Raw genomic sequence first — 16,689 nt, forward strand, 5'->3', positions numbered from 1 at the left:
TCGAGCTGATGGGCATCTTACTGCACAGATGGCAATGAACCCATTGTGTGCTCCTTCCACGCTCATCTCCAGTGTGCCAGAAACACAGGAAGAGATAGGATCAATCACTATATGCTTCTTTACATTTCTTTCTCCCAAGTCTTTTTCGTTTTGGTTTGCTTTTGCTTTGCTGGCTAACTGCATCTCCATGGCTAGTTAAGATACTGAAAGCATTCCCTAATGTTGAGCTCTTCTCTTCCTAGCACTAAGCCACAGCTAAACCTCTTCTTTCCACTTTGCAAAGCTGCATGTAGCTGAGGGTTTGGGATATCTTAAATCTTATTCTCAGTAATCACTAATGGCTTCCATGCTACGAATGCCAGTCTCACTAATTCGGCAAAAATTTTACCTTACACCAGCACTTTGCTTCCCAGCTGTCATCGTCTTGTTACCCAGGAGCTGCATTAATCTATTATAGCTGTTCTCAAATCAGATAATTTGTGCCTCTGTATCGACGCCCAGATGCCAAAATAAGGCCAGAGTGTTCTCAGGGAGGAAACCATGCTTGCATCTGCAGATCCGGGACCAACCAGCCCTTCCAGAACAAGTCAGGACAGCTCTGACCTGCTGTGACTGGTACCCACCTTTTGTAGCTGCAAGGGACCAAGATTGTAGGCAACGATTATTCAGGTAAGTATGTCCTGGCTGCAGTCCGAACACAGCTGTAGGGATGTGACACAGGAGTTACAGTGACACATCTCCTACCCTAGGCTCTCCCGTGCAAGGAGAAAGTCTCTGGGGAGCAGCGAAAGATTTGCACCACCAGAACCAAAGCCAGCTGTCCCCAGTGAAAATGTGCAAAATGTGCACCTCCTCCTTAACCTGCACGCTTGTGCTCGTGTCAAAGCAGGCCCTGGAATATATATAGGTGATTTACCACTTCCCATGCACTGCTATCCAGCTGGGGGCAAGAAGGCAGCTTTGGCTGAAATTGCAGCTGAAGTCACAAACTCCAAACAGTCCTTTTTTTCTTTTTTTTTTTTTTTTTTTTTTTTCTTCTAGAAGGGAGTCTTAGTTACGTGATTTTCCCTGTTTTGTTAACAGTTGTAGAGAGAGGCGGGAATGCTTGGAAGTGTTTGAGAGCTGACATGACAGAATGCAACAGCTTTTCAGTGTCTCAGTGGTCGGCTGTGTAAATTAGTAGCTAGACCATTTTACAAATGTATATTATTTACCCAGCAGATGCTGTTACGGTCTCTCGTGTAAATTCGTAATTAGACTATGTACTGCTTTGTGAAAATCCTTTAATAACAAAGGTGCCACTGGGTGCTGAAATAATTAAATCAGCCCATTTGAAACAACACTAGTTCGCCACTTCGGCTTGGGTGATATAGTATTACACATTCCTGTAAAAACAGCCAGAGAAATTGAGAATGATCAGCTACAAACATCAGATACAAGGGATAATGTTACCCATTCAGTAGCTTTGGGTTTGGCATGAGTCTAGTGTCACAGTTGAAAAAGTTGCAGCCAACATACCAACAGCACAGACAAAGAACAGATGATCCATCTCCTCTGCCATCTATCATGCACAGCATTGCCAACTCCAGGGCTTTACCAGCACTGACATTTAAAACAAAGTATGTGTCAACCATATTAAATAATACACCAAGCTGTGGGTTATTAAGTGTGGGGTAATTTGACCACAGCAATTAAACTGAGATTAAAGAATGATAAAGGCAATGTTATATACACTGTTCAGTGGGGTTTTTGGAACATATGGAGTCCTGAATATTTCCAAGTGTGAAAGCCACATCAGATATTAAGGCGCATGTCAGTCACAAGCAGCATCCTGCTTCTGCACCCTCCCTCCTCCCCTTCCCCCCATGAGATGCCGCCTTCGAATGGGGATAGTTTTTGTTCTGTGTATATTCAGCAAAGGAGATGTCTTCTGACTCGAGGCTGCAGCTGCAGCCCAAGGGACGTGTTAGCAAAGCAATGGTTTAACATGGGAGCGCACTAAAAATACACCATTTGCAAGCACTGAGTGGGTATTCTGCAGTCACTGTGCACGCAGGCCACAGACAAATGGGCAAACAGTTAGTTTTCAGACCAACAAGCCTGGTGAAATATCTGCTTCCTCCTCCTCAAAGGCTTTTATGATTGGAGTCCAACGGGGATTTTGCACATAGCCATCTTTCCTGCACACATGAAAGCAACTGCATTCAGTCTGGTCCGGTTAAAGCCAGAGGAAACTCAAACCTAAAGGCACGAGGCAGCTCATCAGCAATCTGCTCTCACGCCGTGTCTGCAGGCGTTTCCCCTTCCAACAGGGCAGCCAGACAGAGAAGCAGTCAAGACCCCGGCTCTACAACAGCCAACAAAGGGGGCATTGGAAAAGCAGGGCTGGAATTTCCGATCTGCAGCCATATTCCTGGAAGTATTTTATTATTTAGAAGAAAAGAGAAACTTATCATTGAAGGTGAGCTCGCATTCCTGAATTACACAGTTACCAAGCATGCTGTGAATATGTTCTCAGATAACTGGAGAACAGACTTGCTTAGCAACTGCAGTAAGTGTGGGTCAATTATAACACACCTAGCTGTAACGGGCACAAATAAAAATCCTAATAAAACGTTTGAAGCTCATAATCCATTTATAAACAGTGTCTCTTATAGTGCTCCTGATGGAGAGAGCCACCACGGTGCTCCCCATAAATATCTTAGCCTTCCTTCTTTAATATTTCCAGCTGGCTGCCTTTGGGACATCTTTGAAAATTCCAGGTAAACAACATTTCTCTAATATTTGCTCATCTCAAACCCAAACAGTTCAGGTGTAGTAAATAGAGGCTTTTGAATATCCATCTGTATTTTACAAGCCATCTTCCCCTGAAAACAAAACCAAAACCTAAACGAAACAAAAAACCACCACCAACAACAAAAAACACATAGGTATCCAGAATGTTAACTAAAGTTTTAAAAATAACCACAACATTATAGAAAAACAAAGCTCCATTCTAGCAAGACATATGCAGAGAACCACATACTTTGAGATAAGAAAACCTCCGTTTAGAAATGTGTAAAGAATCTTTAAAATATTTCCAGAACTCAGTGAATCATAAATGGGGAAAAAAAGTCCTCCTGGAAATTACTGAGATATGGAGCGTTCCACGATTGCTAAAGAAAAAAATACAAAAAGCAACATACCCAGACCTGATAGGATATTGACATTGCTAAAACTGCTTACCTCTTACTTGAAGGCTTTTATACATACTAAAAAGCAGGCAATTCTTGCATACCTTCCCTGCTTGCTTATCTATAAGCACATAAGCAGTTCTGTTGCAATCAATGAGGCTGCTCATACTCTTAACGCTGAGCACATATTTCATTCAAAAGGAAAAGGAAAAAGGAGAGAAAAAAAGAAAGCTTATTGAAACATGGAAGATAGCCCCATTGCAGTGATCCTTTGGGATCACTATTTGTCACTAAAAACTGTTTTGAAAAGGCAATAAAATTACTCAATTTATAGAATTGTATGTTTTTATATCCCTATCCAATGTATAGCACATATTTTATGGCCTTTGCGTTCCATCTCTTGTTATTTTCATTGTTCTTTAATGTTATATTAATAAAATTTGTTTTTCTAATGATATCCATTTAATCGTCTGAATTCAACTGGTGCTCTCTGGATCTTTGAATACTTCCCCAATACCACACACCATCCTATCATCCCCAAATGGGATTTCGAACAGCCTATTACTTTGCTTAAAGGGAAATGATCCTAATGTGTAATGAACCATATTTACCTCTAGTGAAGACACAACTTATAATCAGAGCCCCATGGTCACAGAGACTCCTGCAGCCCGAGGCCAACATCAGACAACTTTTTCCTCTTCTGGAAGTTTCCTCTGGGATAAACCATGGACCATGGCATGACTATATCATAGACAGACACAGTATGACATAGTCATACAATCTGTGCTGTTAATAAGGCATCAACCACGAATTAGAGCTTCTCAGAGGGAAAAATGGATAGAAGAAATGGTCTCAGAAGTGGACTCATCGTCACTCTGAATTTCCGAAGTCTCCAGGGATGTCCAAGCCCTAGTGCTGGTGCTAGACCTCAAACCCTGCAACACCCCAGCCATCCCAGGGCCACAACGTCCAAGCCAACACAGGCACATTATGTGGCACCAGCTGCCTGCTTCTCTGATGTGCAATGGGCTCAGAATTGCCCAAAGAGCAGTTCTTTCAAGACCTGGACAGCAATTTTTGTTCTGTTCTGCGATACACTATTTGTCCCCCTTTGCCATCTGCCACTAGCACGGGCACATATTTTTTCCCATTATCTTTCCTATGCCCATGGGCCATGAGAATGAAAGCGAATACCATAAAATAAATCAGATTTTTTAAATACTTCACTCAAAAAAAAAAAATCTCTCTACTGTAATAACAAATGCCAAATCTCATAGCACCTTCTTTTTAATAACTGAGCTATAAACCCCTCAATAATGAGGCTTGTAATGGAAACGCTGAGTCTCCCTTTACTACTATGGCCTGAACTTGCTACTATAATCAGCTATTTTTATCAGTTAGTTCATTACACCTTAGAAAAATGACTGCTGGCAGCAGAAGTCTTGTTTCATTACAGACACTCTTAAATGCTCCAGCGTGATGCTATAACTGAGAAGCAGAAGAAAGAAAGTGGGAAGGCGAGTGAGAGAGTTGAAGGAAAGCAAAAACCAAGGGAGGGATGGAGGGAAGAGAGAAATGGGTGCACTGGCTGACAATCTCCTGACTTGTCATTTCCAGCTCTCGTCAGCCACGCAGAAGACTGCTAAGCTCAGCCCCTGCCCAGGCAGGGCTGGTTTTGTCCCTCGGGTCCCTCTGCCACTAGCCCATCCCCTGGGCCACCCTGGCAGTGCCGGTGGCTCCTGGCCTGTCCTGGTAGTCCCGGAGTCCTCAGCCCCGCTGAGCTCTGCTGATCTCATCTACCACCAAGTTTTCCGTCTTGTTCTAGAAACTTTGTGGATTTCTGGTCATTTTGGAGGCTTTTTGTTCTCCTTGCTTTTCCTGAACACATCAGCTGGCATACGTTCACTCACTGAGCTTGTAGGTTCCCAAAGCTTTTGGTGACCACTGGAGTATATTATTACATACCCATTTACCCTGTATAGTTTATCCCTTTCCTAAACAAGTCATGAGTTTATTTTACAGTTTTAACAGCGAGCAAGGCATGTTGAAAGCCTACCTAATTTACTGCGTAAACATCTAGCTAACTTCCAGCTGTGTTCTCTAGAGAAGCAGATGAGGACACGGAAAACGTCAGTAGCAGGTCTTTTCTTGAAAGATCTTTAAGAACTGCAAACCACAAATAACTTGCACCTATTTTTCTCCCCCAAAACTAAGATCTTTAAAACTCTCTATAAAAATGCCTTTAAGTGTTATCTGCAGGTGCAGCTACACACTGAGTGTCTCAAGAGCACGCTGGTGTCCTCCCCATCTTTACTGCAGTCAGTGAAAGCTGGAGCCATTTCTACAAAAATCCAGCATTTCAACAAGCACTTTCACTTAACAGCAACACTGGGGTGTTGCTCAACAGCGAGATATGATAAAGAGAATCCGTAAGGCACTTCTAATACACTGTATGACTAATTATTGAAATGTGCAGACATAATCCTTTGCCCTTGAAAAAAAGTACAAGTAATGTATTTGTAAATATAATTATGAAGGGCACATGGTTGCAACATGATGACAAACAATATTAAACTTGCAAAAGCAAGAAGATTCAAAGATTTCTTTTCCATGTGCAGAAATTGTACATTGTTTTCTTTGCGAGCGTCCCAAGCAACATCGTGCATGTGCAGTTAATCATGTCTTGTTTATATAAACACAATACAATTATATTTGAGTTTTCCTAACTCTTGCACATTTAAATGAGAACCATAATGTTGACCGTATGGCAGATCCAAATACTCTCCTGCAGGGAGAGAAAACACAAACCCTGTGAATCTTGCCTCAGCTACAAGATGGCAAGGCATTCATTAGGCAGCTTTACAACCCTAATCTCTCAAAAATACTTTTTAACTCTGTTCATTGAAAATCTTCAAAATTTAGTCCATGTGCCCCTCAAAATACTTAGAAATCCTAAAATCTTTCTTGATCCTACACTGTAGGGAGCTTCCTCCCAACTTGAGCTGAGCCAACACCACAGACCCAAAGCAAATTCTGTCCTTGGTCTTTGCATACTGCTTACACTGCATTTCTTCCAATCTTCAGGGACCAAAAGCTAGCAAGATCCATGCCCTTTAAAGAAAGGCACTCATCTTCCTCAAGGCCTCCTTGTTCCACTTTTGTAGCCCAAAGATGCTGGGAAAGTACAAAAGAATACTAAAGGGACATGAAGTAAAACTGAGATGACCATTTTACACGTTCATTCTTTATCATACTCCATGCCCTAGGTCTCTAATCCCTTTAGGAAAGACCTCAAGTAATATTTCTGCCAGGAAACATGTCTTCATGAGAGGGGAATGAGCTTTTCACACACCCACACTGACAGGATACATATTTGTGTGGCTGCCCATCTGGCAGAATACTGATCTGGCTCCAGGTTAAAAAAGAAAGCAAGAAAGAAAGAAAACAGAGAAAAGAAGATAAAAGAAAAGAAATGGACTTTTTTTTTTTCAAAGAAAGAGAGTAAACTAATTAATTCTATAAGAAGGACTATGCAGAAATGATTTCAGCAAGATGCACGTTGCATCCCTCAGCCAGGTGGCCCCATTAATAGGAGTGCAGGTGAGCCACCCGCAAAGGCGAGCCATCGCCTCGGAGCTTCACAGTGAGTACAAGCATCCCGTCCTTAGCCGCAAGGCAAGTGTAGCACAGGTGTATTCTAGGGCAAGAGCACTGAAGCAGAGAGTAGAATAGCATCACTCTTCAACAAAGCTGTTGTGGTTACAGAACAAGTATAAGAGCTTTCATAAAACCACACTGTTTTATTAAGCAGAAAAAATCCTCTGTGATGATGTGGAACAGCAATTCCCACAAGTGACTGAAGTATAGCCACTATCTTTTTCTCTTTTTTAACTTTTTTTTTTTTTTTGATAGCTTTAATTTGCTTGTTCTTTATGTTCATTGGCAGCACTGCTAAAATGTATCTTTACAACCTATTGTCTTAAGTAAGATTATATCAACAGCTCCAGATGGACCACTTTTAAAAATAAATTCTGCTTTCCCTTATCATTGACAGGAATCACATTTACATATTCTCCTGGTGGAACTGATAATGCACCAGATGATTAATGTGCCTCGATGTACTGATACCTGTAGACTGTTTGATCAATGTCTCGCAAAGCAAGTGTCTTTCATTCGGTACGCTCGGAGTCCAAAAACACCCTGTGATTAATGTAACTAAATGTTTGGGGTCAGCCGAAGCTACAGTTCCTGTTCCTGATTCAATATCAAACTAAAGATAGGTCACAAGAGAGTGGATTAGTCATTTGAAGAAAAAGTCTGAGCGTGCAACTTCAAACTATCTCTTTCAGGAAAGCTACAGAAGAGCTCCAGCATTTTTCAGTTACTTCCACAGTCAGCTGCACCATGCTTCGCCTCATTGTTAAGCAGCACAGCCCAACATGCTAAGCCTTTTAATGCCAGGATATTTCCAGTAGAAAAATAAGGGGGGTTGATTCAGTCCTTGGCATTGAAGTTTGGATTTATTCAGATTTATTTATTACAGTTAGCGAACCATGAAAATCCAAGTCTCTGAAGTCATTCCCCAAAGAAAGCACTTCCTCCAGTTGGAAGATAACAAAATGGCTAATGAACACTAGACCTTTTCCTGGTTTTATTTTATCAGCTGATGTAAAACTGACTATTTCTGCCTGTCCTTACAACAGCTGTTTGCTGGCTCATTAGAAATGGAAGCTCTAAGAAGCATGGGGACTTGCTAAGGGACAGCTTTCACTTCCACTCACACTCCTTTATTCTTTTCGGATGTGTAGAAGCCATAAAAGCCATGCAGGCAACAAGGGGAAAAAAGTCTCCTCTTGCCTGTATGATGGCTCCTCTTGTCTTCACCTTGCTCCTATCACATCTCTGACTAGAAGGCAAGAAAGGAGAGAGAGTTGCTGAATAGCATCAGCTAGAACCTGGTTGCCTTGGGGTGCCTCTGTAGCCACAAACTACATGAGTTGTCTCTCCTGCCTAGTGACTGGGCAAGTCTCTGCATCACTGCGTGGAGTTCACTACCAGACCAGGAGAAAGTAAAGTGCTGGGGTGCTATGGAAAAGACAGCATGTAAAAAATAAAATTAAAATAAAAATTAAAACACAATGCTGTACTAGTACATATGCCAGGAAAAAGGATAAGGGAGAATTCATCACATCTTGTAATCCAAACACAAAAATTTATCCCTTAATTAAACAATGAGCTATGCTGATACAGAGATTTAGGGCTGAACTGCACCTACCCCTATGCAAATGTGCTCAGGAATAGCTAACCAGAGAGCCTTTCCTCTCCTGTGTGCTCACACTGGGAACAGATGCGGGTCAGCTGGCACCGTCCTCTCCACCAGGCCCCAGCTGTGGTCTGCAGGGCAGAGCTGACCTTGGGGACAGATCCCACCAGCCCACCCAATTTTCTGCCGTGGGTACAACAGAGTTGAAGTGACAGTAAATGTCACTACAGCATCTCAAAAGCCCAACAAACAAATCATCTGATTGCTCTTCACCAACCAAGGAGACGAGGCCTTGGTGGACACGTGCAGGACAGCACAGAATGCCTGCTTCCCTTTATACCCAGCCCCACTGATCCCAAATCCTCTCCCCTGCCGTGTTGTCTCCTCTGCTATTGAGTTTCCTCTCTCGCGGCCAGGCTGCACGAGGTGATTAGTGACAGAACAGATGATATCATCTCATATGCAACATCTGGCAATGGCCAGATCTGCCCTGAAAATTGCCGGTTTACAAAGTAGTTAATCTTACAGACCACAATGATCTCAAGAGTAAGGAGATTAAAGAGCAGGTAAGGAAATGCATTATGCCGGAATTGTCGTTCCTTTCCGCATGTCCTCAGAGCTGCCAGAGACATCACTAAAAGTGCAGTCGGGCCCTCAAAATCCTACGTCACAACTGAGCACCTCTGCCAGCAAAGCCCAGCTTGCTTCTTGCTGAAATTCCCAGCTGACAATGGCTTCACCTGCCTGCTTTCTGGAGCAGCTCCTATGTTCCCGTATTGCATAAAAGATGACGCCACCTGGTACTAAATCTGCACTAGTGAAATGTAATCGGCTTCAGCAGAGTCATTTCTGACTTTCCTTATAACAAGAGGTTTCTGGGCCATGTCTTGAAACCCAATGCAGGGATGCACAGCCCATCCGTTCCCCTCTTTTCCTCATGTTTTCCTTTAACACAGCTCAATACACTGCTTCATAATTACACTGTGGACTGAAAACACTATACCTGACGATAGCTTTGAACTTAAAGAAAGTATTAGAGGCCCTAAGATTGTGTTTATTATTCAGGAAATACTCAAGTATAATGGAGGTATCCTTAATATTAATACAACAGAAAAAGTTAATGCACAAAAAATAACTATTATGAAAAGTCTAATCAATAATTTTAGGAATAACGTACATGCATAATGAATGAATTTTGCCCAGGGGTAATAGCTTGCATCTTGGCCTGATTTAGCATGGAGAAACTCTGCATTATAATGAAAGGCAGAATTATCACATAGTATAACTGCTAGCTTTATCACTGCTTGGTAGGATCCTAAAACTGTCATCAAAATGTTAAAATTACACTCACTTAAATGATCACTATAATACAAAACTACGTGCACGTGGATTTATTGCCCTCAGAATAATGTGAACAACTTCACCATCACTGGTTTGTAAATTTTAATTATTCTGCTGCAGGTATACATCAAAATAAAACAAGAAGACACTTTAAAAGAGGGTAGGCTTGAGGAAGAGACTTGACCAAATTTGCTGTCTTTATTTTAAACATGGGATGAAATGATTTATTTGTCATTTGAAAGGGTTGGGCTTTTTTCTTGTAGAATTTCTTAGGTACTTTTGTAAATGACACTAGCTTGAGCTACTAAAGCACAAAGGGTTTTTAATTTCTGAGAACTATATTTGACTTTTTTTTTTTAATGCCACAGTATGAAGTGAAATGTGACTTCCTTGCTTTGGGAAGAAGTTCAAGTAACACAGTGCAATCGATCCCTGAGGAATGACTTAAGAGCGGCCCTCTCTTAAGAGCAACTCTGTCTGCACAAACCCAAATCAAACGGAATAATAAAACAGAGCTGCTTTATAGACAGAATAAACACATTGGGGAAACAAGTGAGTGTTATGTACACGCTGTTATACTTAAGTTTAGTGTAAACAATATATGCTCAGCACAAACAATTACATCTCTAGTGAGGTTTTGCTACTATGTCAGAGATTTTATTGCACATGGCCAGTAAATCTGCTTTTCATCATCAAATGGCATTAAATTGCATATAATTAGAGTCTTATTAATGCATGATACAGCAATGTTTTAAAGTATATGGGCCAATAATAAATTATATAAAATACAAATACTATGATGTTCATCAAAACCTTTTTCCTAATACGTCAGAGTCTTGCCAATATTATTTAATTAAACCTACTTGTTAGCAAGAATAAATCTAATCTAGTTTTATCTTGAGAGAGACTTCAATGTAGCCTTTTAAGGTCCTGATCCTGCAGAGACACCTCTACCCTTTCACGTTTCATTTTCAGGTCCTAGGTTTTTAAGATTTTCACTCTTGTAATTCAGCAAACACAATCAGCTGTTGATAGGAAGACCAGAGGAGAAATAAGAGCTCTTACACTATGTGTCTTCCCCTGTCTTGTGTGTTAATAAACTTGAGTAGTTTTATGAAGTTCACGGACCTACAGTTCAATGCCTATAAAGCAAAGTGCTGTTACAGCACCATGGAACCCTCAGATACATTTACCTGACCCAGAGGGTACAAAGGTTTTTCTCTGCTTTTTTCCACCAACTTCAACAGGTTTTCACCTCTCTGCCTTCCTTCTGTAGGACCAGGGCTACTGCAAATCCATGAATAGGTTGTAAACTATTCCTCAGCTCCATCCTATTCTAAGTAGGATTTATCTAATATCCTCTAACGGGAAATATTTCAGCACCAAAATGCCACCATTTTGTTGCAACTCATTAGAAATGCTATCTTTTTTAATAGCAAAATGATCAATTTATAAAATCCATCTACATTTCTCTTAAAAAAAATAGCATCTCTGCTGCATTTGTCTCAGGCAAATTAGTTTCTTCAAAAACACGTGAGTATATTGGGAGAAACACTAGGAAATGATTGCTGGAGAAGGAGGTTGCGTGGGGTACATCTTCTAAGACATTGAAGAATGGAAGCAAATGGGAGTGAATGAACAAATTAATGATTAAGGAAGAGTTTTTTATTTATTTATTCTGGAAGCTCTGTCCAGCTTGGCCTCCCAGGTTCGAGCAATCTTTCACTGTCAACATCTGCCATGAGATTGATTCAATTAAGATTAGCGGCACTAGAGAAAAAAGTGGCATGGTTTACTTTTGATTAGTATTGTCTTTCCTCCCATCTCATAGCGGCTGCGACCCCTACAACCAAGATAGTTTAAATATATTAGATGATGAACGTAAATCATTTGTCGGGTATGTATGAGCACAACAGGAAACAAACTTAATCACCACTTCTATTTCAGGTGCCTCTGTATCTTTGTGAGGATCCCCCCTTCCATTTCACCTACTGAATGTAATGTGCTTACGGTTAACTCTAACTCATATCTAAAACAGGGGCAATGGTGTAGGACTGGAAAAAAGGGGCAGGGTGCCAAATAGAGTTTACTGCAGGAAGTAGTGTAATTCCCAATATAATTACCTTTGAAGGCGGATTAGTTTCTATCCCTCCTGCATCTGAAGTGCTTTAAGAGTACATAAACGACAGTTAGTTTCCATATCACACGTTACCAGGTAGATTACATTTCAAAATTAGCTAGACATTTGGGGTGTTTGTCTGCCTGCTGTCACTGGCACGGCCTACATTTTCTGCTGGTACAAATGGGATAAACTGTCTTGAAAACAATAGAACCAGACACAGTTACCATAGACAAGCATTTGACTGAAAGCCTTTTTTTTTATTCCCTTCCATCTGAATAAAGAAGGAAACTAATTCTCATATTATCCATTCTAGAGAAAAATGTTATGGCATTTTTCTGTTTTTCATGGTCTCTTAGGACACAGAAAAATGAAATTACTTAAAACAGACAGGTGTCCTAGGCTTCATGGCAACTGATAACAACATGTAAAAGAACATCATTTGTTAGTGTGGTTACATTTTTATCACTGTATAAAAAGACCTTACGCAGATAACTGAATGTACATTTCTAGAGCTATATCCAAATTAAAGAATTTGTTAGGTAATACAATTATCTTAATTAAAAAATAAATAAAATGAATAAATAAATAACACCTCTAGCTAACCTATCATAGCACAGACACTCTGTGGCCCACTATTAACAAAGAGTAGCTTTTAAGCACATTTTTGGGCCAGCCTTGGCCAGACTCTGACCCAGCAGGGCAGCTGCTAACTTCTGCTGAGCTTCCACTCACGGCACGCAGGTTTGCTCAGTAAAGGTACTTGTTTGCACTCCTAGTGTTTTATAGCAACATAGATAAATCGCAAGGTTTTTTTTCGTGAGACACCTTGGGCCGGATCCTTGTCTGGACCCACGCCAAAAAATACTGGTCAAGGGTTGATGGGTAAGGGATGTGAGCACAGCCTTTTATCTTCGCCCCAAATTCATATTCCAAACCAGTCTCAGCAGGGAGTGTAATGAAATCAGAAGTCTCAGTTCGGTCCCTAGTGGCATTAGTTCACATTATAAAATCATTACACATCATTTGACAATGTTGTGCACTGTTAGCGTAGAGAAGAACTTGTTCCGTGTCTCGGGGGGGCGGGGGGCAGTCCCTACAGAAAAGAGTGGGTTTGTGTGTGATGAGGAGGTGCAGCGAGGAGTGCAGCTGGCTGGTTGATAATGAGCACTTTGATGTTTAGCGTTTTTAGTCCCTTAACACTCATCAAGACCAATATTTGTCAGAATAGAAAGAGGGGAAAAAAGTCAAATTGTTGTTTTCTAAAAGGGCAACTGAGTAACATTTACCTAGTACAAGTTTAAAGGGAAATTCAGATGTTGGAAAATGCATGGAATCTATTACAGCACCTTCGTCTATTGTTATTCACAACATCTTTGACTATTGCTATTCTAGAACTTCAATGTAGAAATGGGGACGTTTTCCTACTTCTTTGCTTTTTTCCCTTTTAAAGGCAGATGTACAGCACAACGTCTGATCTCATGCACTCATCACCATGATACTCTCCAAAGGCCCTGAACACAATGGATCTTTCCGAGTCATGCAAAGCAGCGGCTGTGTGCAGGCTTGGGGTCTGACTGCACATCTAGGGATGTAGGGAACCACAAATAAAACATGACAATTCAGAGCGTCCCCAGTGGACAGTGGGCTGTTTGTAGCCCACTTACTCAGCTTGCAACAGCATATCTTTAATTACTAGGCAGAAATCCTATTGTTAATTGTAGTCGAAGAAATAAGTCTCTTTGCAGGCCACAGAGCATGTTCTTTCTCAAGTGAGATGAGCTGCAATCATAATTGGAATATAAAAAAGCAAGGACAAATCACTAAGCAGTTAATTAGCTCTCCAGTTTTAGTTAAAAGCTATGCTGGCTTTTCAGTCCTGGAAAAATCACCATTCCCAGGAGCATGGCTGGAACTATCTGGGCAGCTGTTGGAAAACCCCATCCCCAGGGGTCACCTAGAGCACCACGACTGCAAACACAAAGAGCGGTGAAGTCAGGTAAGGCTGGATGGGAGCTGTCAATCAGCTATAACAAGAGCTCTTTCTCATGCATTGGTCCCTTGGCAACTCCACTGCTGCAAGCCAGGACCAGCACTGTCCTACCTAACCACAAGCTCCTGCCTTCCTGCTCCTCCAGGGCGATGAAATGGCAGAGGACATGGGGCCAGGCAGGAGCTGGACCTGGGACCATGCTGGGGGAAGTGGAGGGGACAAAGAAGCAAATGAGCCCTACTTTTTGGGGACTTTGGGTTGGGAAGCCCACGTCCAGACTTCAATGGCAACTATCAGCCTGGAGCCCCCAGAAGCCATGGCTCAGGCCGTGGGACACCGTGAGCTTCTGGGGTTGGAGGCACTTGCATCAAGCAAGTTGCACGTCCTTCTGTGTCGTGCAGTTCTTGTGCTATTTGGGGCTTTCGTCTCATGTTCATGACTTTCTCTGAAACTAACAAGCCACGGGGCACTTCCACTTTTAAGGGTCACGATCTGATGCAGTCTCGGTACTCCAGCAAGCTGGGCTTTAACCAAAACATCACCTAAACCGAGACAACAAAATCTCGGGAAGCGACCACACTCGGTATGCCTTAGGTAACTCTCAGAAGGTCCATCTGCTGTTCCTTTCAATGCAGACACTTTCAAAACGAAATTAGGGGAGCTCTTAAAGAAAGGGTTGTTCTGAGCCTCCACGTTTCTGCTTTCAATTGCGTCTCCAGCAGCTGCAGCCGGCGGGGGAGGGCGGGGAACTGGTGCTGGAGATATCTGGCTTCATTCACCATTCACCCCTAACTGGTGTAACAGTTTTATGGCCTTTCCCTAATGATCACCCATTGTGTAGCGGATTGCCAATCGAGGATCACTTAATGACAAAGCAGAATAATTTAACCCCTATTCACATGACAATGCCCAGAATTGCCCACGCAAATGCCGGGACACCAGAGCGGCAGCACAGCGCCTTCCCAGCTGGACGAGGCAGGCAACGTAGCGAGCCTTCATCCCGCTCCTCCTCCCTGCCACTGCCAAAAGGCTGACCCCTGGCCTCTGACCTCTCCCTTTCACCGACCGCTATAACATTTCGGTTAACTCGGTTAGAGCCGCAGGTGTAGCCACTGCCAGCGCCCCATAAAACGGGGCAGACCCCAAAGGAGGAGAAAATGGGGCTCATCCCATCCTGTCCCCATCCCCATCGGGAGTGAGCCCCAAGCTGTGCCTGCCTGGGGTGCAACAGTGGCCCTGAGGGGGATACGGAGCAGTGTTAGGGGCTTTACGCTTCTGCCAAGGGTGTTTTTTGGGACCTGGCTTAGGAAGAGGGGACACACATCCTCACCCAAAGATGTGCAGGGGGATGTGGGACTCATGGGCACATTGCTTTGCCGGGCGGGTGGTGGGTTGGTGGCTTGGGACAGTGTGCATGGAGGCACCTGCTCCATGCTGCTGGGTTTGCACCAAAACCAATAAAGGGTGAATGCAAAACCAAGGCACAACGTAATTAACTTTGACTTCAGACTTTTAAACAGAATCACTTCTGTCACTTTATGGCTCCCACGTTCACTTCCTAAGCATGCTCCCCTGATTCGATGGCACTGATTTTCACAGGAGGTGAATTTAAAAGGCAAATCAGTAAAACACAACCAGTTATTGGAACCAGATCTTAGATTTGCACAGTACTTACAAGGCTTGCCTTATGAGAACAGGCACAAATATCTGCTGATTTATATGGACAGTCAGCACTAAGCCACCTACATTCTGATAAAAGTTTCAAATTATGATCAGTTTAGTGAGGAAAGGTGCACGGTGTATTTGTCTAGTAATAAACTTAAAGAAATTCAAGCACAGCTGTAGATATACCGCAATTACCAAAAGAAGGCAAGTTGATCTAACTGTTCATTGGGAATCATTCATGCAGCAATATTTAAATAATCTGAAAGGATGGACTTGGGACAAGCAGACCTCCCCTTTTCAGACACTGCTTTAAAGAAGGGACCAGCCAGGAGCATCCAGAAGTCTACACATCCTCACCAGGTTATCTGACACGGTTGTTCTGAGCAAAGACCAAAATCCACCTTCACGAGAAACATCTCTAGCACGTTCAGTAGAGATGATAAAGAAGAAAAGATACATTTTGGTTTGGTTTTGAGAGTAAACTGGAGGTGTGTTCCCCAGCAGGCACGTCCCTGCTTCTGTGGCCCCTCTGCCTGGAGAAACCATTGCAGCATTAGGGCTGCTGGGGCAGTGTGACTGGACCCCATCCCCACGCAGACCTCCCAGCTGCCATCCAGCTCGTTACTCCTGTGAGGGGCTGATGAGGAGAAGAAAGGGCTGCATGGCCATTGTAATGCTGGTTGTCTCAAGATCAGGCACTCCCCGCGGTTTCTGCTGTGAACTTACTGGTCTCCACTAAGTAGTGCGATCCCACTGCCACGTGGGATTAAAATCAGTTGGCTATGGCAGTAACAGTATGTTACTCAACAAGTCTGTTTGGGTTTGAAAGGATTTTTTTGAAGAAATGTACACTTATTCTATAGGTGGGCGTCACTTCAGTTGAAAGTTCAGGAATAGGTGCATTGGGCGATCAATGTACAGCACGTACACCGAAGTGTTTTATCTTAGACAAAAGAAATGCGAGAGAAGTTTAGCAAAACACCAAATATTCAAAACCACTGAAAGCCCCCAGGTTCACAACAAGACGTAAACCACTCTTTTCTGCTAGGACCCCTCCGTCTCCCGGGCATCCCACGCTGCGGGCTACTTCACCCCCTGCTATCAGCCACCAGTACAGACCACGACGTCCCACGGT

General features: G+C 42.6%; 1 long non-coding RNA gene across 1 annotated transcript in view; it reads right to left on the minus strand.

Annotated features, from left to right (window-relative positions):
• The window catches only part of LOC137861898 (uncharacterized), a 133,200-nt gene that overhangs the window by 63,537 nt on the left and 52,974 nt on the right, over positions 1-16,689 (minus strand). The window lies entirely within an intron of this gene.

This window comes from Anas acuta, chromosome 10 (assembly GCF_963932015.1).
Source record: "Anas acuta chromosome 10, bAnaAcu1.1, whole genome shotgun sequence".
In the NCBI taxonomy this organism is placed as follows: Eukaryota; Metazoa; Chordata; class Aves; order Anseriformes; family Anatidae; genus Anas; species Anas acuta.